The following is a 12114-nucleotide window of genomic DNA, read 5'->3' as shown; positions in this document are numbered from 1 at the left end:
GTGTAATAAATCAAACAAGGAAGCAAAAGGCACAGTGTAAAATACAAACAAGGCAAGACAGAGACCGAGGCTGGCAGAAGGACAATGCAGAGCAATGATGATGCGATAACACACCCATTTTACAGATGAGTAAAACTGCCTGACTCGGGGTCCTCCAAAGAGTTTGTGGATGAGCAGAGTTATGAGCTTCCAGGTCAACCTGCAAAACTGGACTTTAAATAATAATTATGCAAAACTGCATTCCTCTAGAGGGGTTTTCCCCAGGCCCGTAGCACACAAATAAACCCTGCAAATTCCCTGTGAAAAAAAATTGCCTGCAGCCATCTAGGCCCCAGGAAATGAAGGATTCCTGATGGCAGGGGAGAGAAGGGCCTCTGTCCTCATTCCTTACTCAGAAACCCCATCTCTGAGATGCCAACAGGTGCGAGGGAAAGTGATCCAGGGTGCAAGCTGCCATTCCACAGCCGGGGAGTTCTGTGCAGTCGGCCCGGCGGGGTGTGGTGAGGAATTTTGTTTTTGCTGTCCAGCGTTCAGTCTCCTCCGGAGGCAATGAGATTGGCTACTGATCGGAAGATCCGGTTCAGTCTGCTCCTGCGCCTTAAACAGAAGCTGGGTGTCCAACACTTCAGAGGCGTCATCCCATTCCCTGGCTATTCAAACCAAAACATGAACTTCAGTGAATTTTTAAAGTCATTTTAAAAAAAATACCCCACATATTCCAAGTTAGCTTCTGTCCTCAGCAAATCTTGTGGCAGTGAGTTCCATAAGTTAACTACTATTTATTTGCTCCTGCCAGGGCCAAGCCTTCCACTTCCGTAGTTTATCTATGAGTTGTGTGAAGAAGAGCGTTCTGAATGTTCCCAATCCATGCAGACAAGCCTCTGCCGTCTTAGTAAATTTTTAATCAGCACACCAAACGCCCAGATTTCTTTGTCCGTCTTGCAGACAAGGAGATCCATCGGATGCTTTTGAGTCAATGAGCCTTGGAGAGTGGGTGTGTTTTTAAATGAAGAAAGTAGATATTTGTATCCAGCAGATATCGTGGCTGGCTGCTAAAATTAGACCCATTGATCCTTAGGCTCCAACCCAGCAGTAAGCTGATCTCCGAGGAAGTCTGGGAAGAATTTTCCATCCCTCAACAGCATCTGGGGATGCTGCGCGGGGGGTCAAACGGGAATGTTTGCACTCTCTGGTCAGTGGGGTGGGAGTCAGGACAGGATTTAACAATATGAGGCAGGGTTCGTACCCAGAGCTGCTTCCAGTGCCAACCGTGGAATTGAGGGCAAGTTAACAAACTGTTGTGGTTTTGGTGGGGTCAGTCTAGATGATACCCTGAGTCACTTCCAGTTCTTGGGGTCCTGTACCCAGAAAGGGTTAGAATCTAACAGGGGATTGCATTGCGGAAATAGTCACATAAGTTACTTTGTAAGACACTGGCCTTAACTGGCCACTTAAGCAGAGGCGTACCCAGGATCAAAACTGGGGGGGGGGCAAGGGGCGGGAGCAAGGCACGGGATGGGAGGGGCCATCGGAGAACGATGATGATGGTGATGATGATGTAAGAATAAAAATGAAAATAATAAAAATAACTTCTCCTCCCAGCGCCTGGCTCTCCTTCTAGATCCCAGTCCGGCCTCCTCCTCCTCCCTGCCTGGCACCTTCCTCCTCGAGAGGAAGCCCTCCTGGGTGCGGCGAGCGGCCTTCTCCGTCGACAGAGGCGGCCCAGAAGTGAGTGCTGAGGAGGTAGAGGCAGAGGGCTGGCAGGCTGCTCTCTCTTCTCCCTCCGCCGGGGCGTCAGGCTTGGGGCCTCCTCTTCCGGGATGTGGTAGTGGCCCCGGGCAGCCGTGGCGTCGGCCCGGGCATGAGCGATGTGGTGGAGCGGACGCTGAGTGCCTTGCCCGGCTTGTTGGGGCAGCACAAGCCGGGGGCGGGGGACCCAGCCAGAGCTCGGCCACCTCTCGGGAAGCTGGAGGGTGCGGCGCGCGGGAACGGTGAACTCGCGCTCTGCCGGGCTGTGCTCCATTTCCACCTCTGCCCACCAGCCCCGCCGGCAGCGCCGCTCTCGCCAACGGTTGCGCCAGCCCTGCTTCTAGGGGGGCAGCTGCCCTCCCTGCCCCGCGCTGGGTACGCCCATGCACTTAAGTGTCCTCATCTTTAGACATGGATCCAGGCTCTGCTTTTGCCTAAGGAGGTGATGTGGGGATGGGGGAAGGTCTGCAGCCCAGTGGGGAGCAGGGTTGAGGAAGAAATCTGGTTTGTTCTGCATTATAACTCTGGGTTGCCTAATAAGGACTTGCCGAAACAGAACACGAAGCAAATGTAGGCATCCTTTGAACATTGCACTTCTCTGGGGGTTTTTAAATGTGCAAATAATGTGGACAAAAAAAGGTGTATACTGTACACTGTACTGGGTGGGCGCAGTGAGTATACACATGCATATATTGGTGAATAATAATATGCAAAACTGCACACAAATACAGTAGGTAGGTTTCCCACAGGCTTTTGGTTGGCCACTGTGAGAACAGGATGCTGGACGAGATGAGCCACTGGCCTGATCCAGAAGAGCTATTCTCAGTGCTATTTTTCTAGAAAAAGAGATCACTATGAACGCCTCCCTTGTTCTCCTAGAATGGCAATGGCGCCCACCTGAGAGGTGCCGGAACTGAGCTCCATTGAGTTCCGGTTGAATAAAAAACGCCCTGGCTGTACCTTACGTTATGATACGTTTGTTAAGAGAATAAAATGCAGGTTACTTTTTTCTGAGAACTTCTTTAAAAACAAACAAACTTAGGCAGAAAATAGTTTAAGGCTGAATTTAAGATTTAAGAAAATGGTGTTAAGATTGGAAAATAAAAGAGAGAGAAACCAAAATTAACAGATTTATATATATCTTTCTTTTACTCCTGTCCTCCCTCCATGATTGCTTTGACCAGTGTTTTTTGTTTTTTTAAAAACTGGAAAAACTCCTCTCTGTGTATTGGGGGGGATTGTGACACTGGTGTGTGTGTGTGTGTGTGTTTAACCCTTTCCTTCCATCCCATTTGCTCAACCAAATTCACACAGAGACACACATCCAACTGCTATCAGCTCTACGGGTGGATGGGGGTTACATGCTCTGATTCTGCAACCCCCTGCTGTAGCAGGGACTTTGCACCAAGAGCTGCTGAATTTTGCAATGCGTATCTCTGATCTCAGCTTTGCAGAACTCACAGGCTCCTCTTCCCCCTCCTCAGGAGCTCTTAAGCGATCAACGGAAAGGACAACCTGTTTTAAAAGTCCCCAAGTTACCGTAACAGCCAGGAGACTTCAAAGGGAAAGGGAGAGCGGTGGCCATCCTTCAACACCCTTTCCTCCCCATGGCCAGAGGCAAGAGCTCATTCTTCCCAACGCAACATGTTTTGAACTGATCGCATGACGTGGTTTCTGGACGTCTTCTTGCCGCGTGCCAGGAAGGCTAATTACGTTGTTTGGCTTTATGATGCGGCCTCGTGCAATCAGCGCTTTGAAAGAACAAAGTCATCCGCAAACATTGTCCTAGAAGGAGCGTGGATGAAGGATAAACATTCTTAGGATTTCTGGCAGCCTTCTCACTTTACCAATGACACCATGTTTTCATCCCATAGCTATGTTACTGCCTGGAAAGATGAGTCTGAATTCCTGGACAGTCTTGACGACAGAGAAGGGATTAAACGGAAACGTCAATTGTTGCATCCTTCAACTCTGAGAATGCCTTTGGCTTGCCTGGACAGAGGACAGAGGTGTGTGGTGTCACGGCACAAAACACATTTTTTTGCTTTCCCTGCTCTTTCCTCTAGGCTTCTGCTGGCATGCGGCCCCTGGAAATTCCCTTAAAAAGGAATGTGGCCCTTGGGTCTGAGAGAGATTCCCCACGGCTAAGGAAGGGTTGTTGTTGTGACAATAAAACGGCGAGGTGGAGAATGATGTATGCCTCTTTGGTAGGTAAAGGTGGGATGTAAAAGCCATGAAAAGGGATGCGGGTGGTGCTGTGGTCTAAACCACTGAGCCTAGGGCTTGCCGATTGAAAGGTCAGCGGTTCGAATCCCCGCGACGGGGTGAGCTCCCGTTGCTCAGTCCCAGCTCCTGCCAACCTAGCAGTTTGAAAGCATGTCAAAATGCAAGTAGATAAATAGGTACCACTCCAGCGGGAAGGTAAACGGTGTTTCCATGCACTGCTCTGGTTTTGGAAATGTACATCCATTTTTTTCTTTAACTTTTTTTGGGGCCCCCAAGAGAGTGGGGCCCTAAGCTATAGCTTGTTTAGCTTATACGTAAATCCAGGCTCTAGGTGTAGTCCTGGTGGTGCGGGGCGCCAGGTCGGAAGGGGGGGCGCTGAGTGGCAAAGCCGCGTGGAAGCCGTGCTGCGCGCTGCGGGGGCGGGGGCGGGGGCGCCGGAGCGATCTCAGTGCCAGGGCACCCGACCTGCTTGAGACGGCCCTGTGTAAATCCGGCACTGCCAGTCTAGCATCCTGTTCTCCCAGTGTCCAACTGCATGTCGGTGGGAAACCCACAATCAGGATTCGAACGCAAGAGCCCTCTCCCCTCCTGCGGTTCCCAGCAACCGGCATTCAGAGGCATAACACCTCTGACCATGGGCGTACCCAGGATCAAAACTAGGGGGGGGCAAGGGGGGGGCCAAGGCACAGAAGGGGAGGGGCCACAAAGTGGGCGGGAATGGCGAACTCGTTCCCCGCCGCGCTTGGCCTTGCCTGAGGGCGCGCCGGGGAGCTGGAGGGAGGGTGCGGCGCGGTGCGGTGGGAATGGCGAACTCGCACTCCGCCGGGCTGTGCTCCGCCTCTGCCCACCAGCCCTGCTTCTAGAGTAGGGCGGCTGCCCTAACTTGCCCCGTGGTGGGTACGCCCTTGCCTCTGACAGTGGAAGTAGAAATGCCCCATTGTGGCTGGTCGCCATTTATAGCCTTACCCTCCATGAATTTGTTTGGTCCTCTTTTAAATCCATCTAGGTTGGTGGTCATCACTGTCTCCTGTTGGATGGAGCAAGTTCCATAGCTGAACTATAAAATCATAGAATTGTAGAGTTGGAAGGGACCCCCAAGGGTCATCCAGTCCAACCCCAGCAATGCAGGAAATACATAACAAGGGACAAAATTTTTAAAAATGCCTTCCAGTAGCACCTTAGAGACCAACTAAGTTTGTCATTGGTATGAGCTTTCATGTGCATGCACACCTCTTTAGGTAACTGTAACAGGTATGTTTAGCCTGGAGAAGAGAAGGTTAAGGGGTGATATGATAGCCATGTTCAAATATATAAAAGGATGTCATATAGAGGAGGGAGAAAGGTTGTTTTCTGCTGCTCCAGAGAAGCGGACACGGAGCAATGGATTCAAACTACAAGAAGATTCCACCTAAACATTAGGAAGAACTTCCTGACAGTAAGAGCTGTTCGGCAGTGGAATTTGCTGCCAAGGAGTGTGGTGGAGTCTCCTTCTTTGGAGGTCTTTAAGTAGAGGCTTGACAGCCATATGTCAAGAATGCTTTGATGGTGTTTCCTGCTTGGCAGGGGGTTGGACTGGATGGCCCTTGTGGTCTCTTCCAACTCTATGATTCTATGATAACAAGGGACATAACTGATTACGCCAGTTTTGCTGGTAGCATACCCCCCAACATTTTAAGAGGAAAATTGGGGGGCACCATCCTGCCGACTCCATCACTCAACCTCTCCCTGCTGCCGACCCCTTCCTTGTCCACCTCCCCACTGCAGCAACCTGCTTGCTTGCCCCCTCCCTCCCCTCTCTTACCTTTCTCTGCTGTCTTTGCCTCCTGCTCCACAGCATTGGGAGACACCCTGTGGCCCGGAACAGCCTGCCGGAAGGTTGGCCCAGCCTGTCCAGCATCAGGAGATGCCACATGGCCCGGGGAAGACTTCCCCGGCCTGCACAGTATTGGGAGATGACGCAAGGACCAAACCAGCCTCCATCTCTTTCTCTGGCGCCGCAGACATACCGTATTTTCCCATGTATAAGACGCCCCCATGTATAAGACAACCCCTATTTTTTTGAGCCCAAAATGTAGAAATAAATAATGGCAACATTCCGTGTATAAGACAGCCCCCAATTTTAAACTTATTTTTTTTTAGGGGGGAAATAATAGTCTCATACACGGAAAAATACAGTACTTTCATCCAGAAGTGCCGTGACACGAGAAAGGGGAGTGGTGATGTGCAGGGCCAAGGTACGTTTTCCTTTCGCTTTTTGGGCCTGCGCTCTGGTGTGAGCCGACACCCGTCTTTTGGAACCAAACTTTGGCATGGCCAGAGCACGTGAGCCAAAGCAGGACATCTGGGATTGGGATCAGAAGCAGAGCCGGCTTCTACCATCCTGGTTAAATTGGGACACTTGAGGGGTACATGATAGGGAATAGGGGGACAAACAATGAAGGTTTCAGCAGATTCCAAACTGCAGCGGCAGGGAAACAGCTCTGGTTGCAGCGAATGCTGCCTCCTTACAGTCCTAGCAGCAAGTGATGGAGAGAGGGGAGGGGGAACTGGCCCTTAGGAGGAGGCCCACAGGAGAAATGAAAAGCCAGCCCTTGTTTCCCAAAGCTCCCTGCTGGCACCGTTCTGCTTGGCAACTGGAGCGGGCAGAGCTCATTATCCTAAGGATGCATAGGATGGAGGATCAGTTGCAGGGCAATGGTTCCGTTGCAGCTCGCTTTGCTGTCTTGAAGCTCACGGCCCGGACTTGTCTCCTGTTCCTGGCCTGCCACTTCTGGCTTGCTGCCAACCCGAGCAAAGAGCAGCGAGGCTCATTCAAACCTCCCCTCCTAGCCCAACGCTTTCTCTGAGCCAACTTTGGCTGCAAATATTGGGGATCAATCCTAAGTGGAGTTGCCTCTTTGGGGTGCACAGATTTCCCTCTTCCATCCATGTCTTGATTCCTGAGTTTAGGAAAGCAAAGAAAGGATTGGGAGAGCTCTGGGATTTGCCCTCCCGAAAGGATGGAGCAAAACTTTGCTTTGTGCTCATTATAATTTCTAGCAAGTGAAGGCAGGTCCTATCAGGGCAAATGGAGCGCTGGCATGTCAATCTCAGCCTGCTCTCAACCAGCCTCGCCTGCATGTCAATCCAGGGGCTGGTGGTGTCAACTGCCAGCTTCCCTCTCCAATGTGTTGGAGGAGAGGGGAAGTGTGGTGTAGTGGTCAGCGTGTTAGGCTAGGACCTGGGAGACCGGGGTTCAAATCCCCACTTGGCCATGACACTCACCAACTGACCTGGGGCCAGTCACTGCCTCTCCACCTAGCCTACCTTGCAGGGTTGTTGTTTTGATTAAATGGAGGGAGAGAACCATGTACATCCCATTGAGGTCCTTGGAGAAAAGGGTGGGAGGGAAATCCAATCAATCAATCAATCAATCAAAATGTACAGGCACTGTTCCTCTGATTTGGGGGAGGAGGGGAGAAATGGTTTCAAAAATGGTACAAGAAACAGGTGGAGATAGGTTTAAGAACAGGGACGAAAAAGCTGGAAAAGCTTGTTGAAACAAAAGTGTCTCCCGTTATTTCCAGAGTGCAGATAAATAGGTGCCTGTCCTGTCATATCTCAGCAGGGATGGTATTCCACAAAACCAGGACAGCCTCCCTAAAAGCCCGGCTTCCAAGTTAACATGCAGTGGGCTTCTGGAAAGTTTGAGACTTTAGGAGGCGATCTCCTGCAGAATGCAGTTAGTCCTGGGTATATACAAACTGCCTGGCCTCTGAGATCTTCAGGGGAGAGCCTTCTCTCGGTCCCACCACAGGCACACTTGATGGGAATGCAGGAAAGGGTCTTCTCGGTGGCTGCTCCCAGACTCTGGGACTCCCTCCCTGGAGAAGCCTGACTGGCTCCCTCCTTTTCCGTCCACCAGCAGGTGAAGCCTTTCTTATTCCAGTGGGCCTTTGGGAACTCTTGTTTTTTCAGGAAAGGGCTTCAAATAGTGCTGTTTAAATTAAAATACTCTCTGTATTTTAATACTGTAGATTTGTTTTTTACATTGTTCTGATCCATCATCATCATCATCATCATCATTTTGTACCCCTCCCATCTGACTGGGTTGCCGCAGCCACTCTGGGCAGCTCAGAGTTTATTTACTTTTAAACTCTTCCCTTTTTTATATGTCGTTAGCTTTTTGTATTTTTTTATCGGCATGGTTTTCCTTTGTTCAAGCTGACTTGAGCCCCCCTCTGGGAAAAAGATGGGATGTAATTGATGAGACTGATTAATTGCATTTAAGGAACAAGGTGGTCTCTCAAGTAACCCAGCCCTGAGCTGTATGTTCGTACCAACACCTCTGATTTGGCTTGGTAAAAGATTGGCAGACAATGGACTCAATGAAATCACATTGTGTGTGTGCGTGTGTTTGTGTATCGCTTCCTGGCCAGCTGTTGCACTGTTGGGACTTGTGCAGCACTTCTCTGAGGATGGAGAAGGCGGGGGAGAGAGAGGGAAAGTGAGGCTGCAGGAAACGCTAATGTGTTTCTAGCTGCAAATGCGCCCTGAGTGCATTAATACAGGATTTCCCTCGGCTGGCTTTGCAACCACGGCCAAGTCATACTTGGCAAGTGGTCAGCGAGCCGAGCCAACCTTTACGAAGGAGCTCAGGGGACGCAGATCGCTGGCCCAGGCAGGGGCAGAGGAGAAGGGCCACCCCAGCAAAATTTCAGGGCTGGGTTACAAAGCAGGGCGAGGTCTTGGGAGGGTGCTAAGCTGCGTTGCGGAGCTCCCACGCGGCTCTGACTCACAAGCCAAGTCTCTGCAAGCGCTCCTAATGTGGTATAGTGATTAGAACATTGGGCTGGGACCCTGAAGGCCAGGGTTCAAATCCCGACTCAGCCATGGCGGAAAGATACCCACAATAGAGGAGTGGCTGATGAAAAGCTATTGGACTCTGTCGAAATGGCAAAGTTAACATGCTTAAATAGAGAAAAATCATTATTGACATTTATTCAGGATTGGAAACTTCCCATGGGCTTTTTTCATGAACGAGAAAACCTGCAGATTTGGTATTTGAAGATTGGAAAAATACTGGTTCACAAGAGATAGAATGGTTGGGTTTTAATGAGTTGAATACTATATTTAGCTGCAGGACAGAGAACCGGAAGTCATTTTATCTTTCTTTAATCTCTTCTCTCTCCTCCTCTTCTTTTGTTTTCTCTTTTGGTCTCTCTTTCCTTTTTTCCTTTGTTCTTAAAGTAGTGTAATATAAAAATATACTTTGCAAAGAGCATCAACTTTTGTTCACTTTTGAATATTATTTAATTCCAGCTTAGCCATGAAGCTCATTGGTCAGCTGTTGGCCAGCTGCTCACTCTAAGCCTCACCTTCCTCATTGTAAGTATAAAATGGGTAGGAGAACCATGCTGCCACCTTGAGCTCCTTGGAGATATTTTGGAGTACAACTCCCATCAGCTTCGTGGCTGTGTGGGGATGTGAACTCTAGTCTCCCAGGTCCTAATCTGACAGTGTTTTTCCCAACCAGTGTTTTTCCCATCCTGGGTTTCCAGCTGTTGCCGGACTACAACTCCCATCATCCCTAGCTAGCATGGACAGTGGTTGTGAATGATGGGAGTTGTAGTCCAACAGTTGCTGGAGACCCGAGTTTGAGAAACACTGCATAAACACTACACAACGCTGGCTCTGTTTTATTCTTTGTTTTTAAACAAAAGCTGGAAATTTGGGGGGTGGGGTTTCTGCTGCCACCCCTGTGGACACTGCAGCCCCTATCAGTTGTGCTGGTACAGATCAATTGCTCCAGGTCCTCTGGCCACCACTTCTGATCTCAAATTGTCCGATGGTGGAGTTTTTGTCCTCACCTCTCTCTTTCCCTCCCTCTCTGCGCTCCCCCCCCTCGCCTCCCCAGGTCCATTCTCAGAAATGAGATCATAAGAGCTGCTTCTCACAGCCTGACCTTTTCCGCTAATGGCTCTCAAGCAACAGTGAGCCAGGGAAAACCTTTCTCTTTCCCCAAATGCGGGTTTCTGCCAGAGGCCCGCGGCTGAAATTTCAAATGGGGGCACGCCGGCAGGCTGGCACAGAAGGGATTAGGCAGAGGGCAAAACAGGCTTTGCTGTTTTTAATGCGCACTTAGCAGATTTCGTACGAGGCGGGATCCCAGTCGTATTTTGGTCTCCCCTATAAGCTCTGCTCTTGGGACAGAAGCGTTTCCCGACCGAACCACAGAATTGCAGTTGGAAGGTACCCCAAAGGGCCATCTAGTCCAACCCCCTGTATGCAAGAATCACAGCCAAAGGACTGTATGAACAAAGGAGACATTCACACAACCCCCTCCCTTTTTCCTTGCCTCACTATGTGTCCTGTCCTGGATTGGGGGGAGTTTATCATTTCCTTCTTTAACTTTTACTGGATCACGCAGACAGATAGCAAGGAACAGCATGGCACTTAATTAGGCCAACCAACATGTCATGAAATAGTATGCCAGCTTTGGAGTTCCACAGAAGTCTTTTTCAACAGGCTAGATGGTTTAAAAAAAATTCAAGCAGGCAGCAGAAAGGCAATGCAAATGCCTGCTGGTGTTGGTCAAGCCATGCGGGGAATAGGTTTTCAAATTGTTTTGTGTTATTAACTGTTGAGATTTTCTTAATAGCACCCCCCCCAAAAAAAATATGGCACTGGTTTTAACTTTTAAATCCCCAGATGATTTTTGAGATTTTTGGAGGGTCACCTGCACCTGTATAAGCCTGCCTGAACTTCAAGATCAACATCAAGAGGATCTCAATGTCATAAATGGCACATACCCAAAGACAGGGGCTTTTCAGTTGTGGAGCCACACCTTTGGAACTCCCTTCCTAGGGAAATCATAGAATCATAGAGTTGGAAGAGACCACTAGGGCCATCCAGTCCAACCCCCTGCCAAGCAGGAAACACCATCAAAGCATTCTTGACATGTGGCTGTCAAGCCTCTGCTTAAAGACCTCCAAAGAAGGAGACTCCACCACACTCCTTGGTAGCAAATTCCACTGCCGAACAGCTCTTACTGTCAGGAAATTCTTCCTAATGTTTAGGTGGAATCTTCTTTCTTGAAGTTTGAATCCATTGCTCCGTGTCCGCTTCTCTGGAGCAGCAGAAAACAATCTTTCTCCCTCCTCCATATGACATCCTTTCATATATATGCACAGCCCCTTCATAAACATCCTCTAACTTAATTTTTTTAAATGCTTCTCATAAATTAATGGATTAGATGGCTATTTTATTCATTGTTATTATTGCTTTGAATAAATTCACCTTGGGTGGGCAACGGGCCCTGAAAGGCAGGTTATAATTCATATTTATTTAGAGCAGAGAAGAAAAGTGCAGAAATGAGGGGTGTCAAATAATAATGAAATATTGAAGTATTACCGTATGTCCTGTTCAATCACATTTGTTAATTAACAAATTTGTTAGCTGAGATTCCTGCATTGCAGGGGGTTGGACTAGATGACCCTTGGGTCCCTTCCAGCTCCACAATTCTATGATTCTAACATAGCAAGAGTTGCTATGCATTTTGATTCATAAGGTGAATTAACACAGCAAAGTTGGGTTGATTGTGCTAGTACCAATTTCTTTGGGCCACTGTGCTTTTCTGGAAAACCCGCAGCGAAGACCGCCAACTTGGACGAGTTTGAAAGAGGGTTCGGCAAATTCATCGTTGGCTATGGCTTTGCCTCCACGGCTGGAGGCAGCAATGTTTCTGAATATCAGTTGCTGGAAGCTACAGGAGAGGAAAAGGGACTCTTGTGGGTTTCTGTGAGAACAGAATGCATAGAATCATAGAATCATAGAGTTGGAAGAGACCACAAGGGCCATCCAGTCAAACCCCCCCCCCCCCCGCCAAGCAGGAAACACCCTCAAAGCATTCTTGACATATGCCTGTCAAGCCTCTGCTTAAAGACCTTCAAAGAAGGAGACTCCACCACACTCCTTGGTAGCAAATTCCACTGCCGAACAGCTCTTACTGTCAGGAAGTTCTTCCTAATGTTTAGGTGGAATCTTCTTTCTTGTAGTTTGAATCCATTGCTCAGTGTCGGCTTCTCTGGAGCAGCAGAAAACAATCTTTCACCCTCCTCTATATGGCATCCTTTCATATATTTGAACATGGCTGTCATA

Source organism: Zootoca vivipara, chromosome 7 (genome assembly GCF_963506605.1).
Source record: "Zootoca vivipara chromosome 7, rZooViv1.1, whole genome shotgun sequence".
Taxonomy (NCBI): domain Eukaryota; kingdom Metazoa; phylum Chordata; class Lepidosauria; order Squamata; family Lacertidae; genus Zootoca; species Zootoca vivipara.
Note: the sequence above shows the minus strand (reverse complement) of the source record.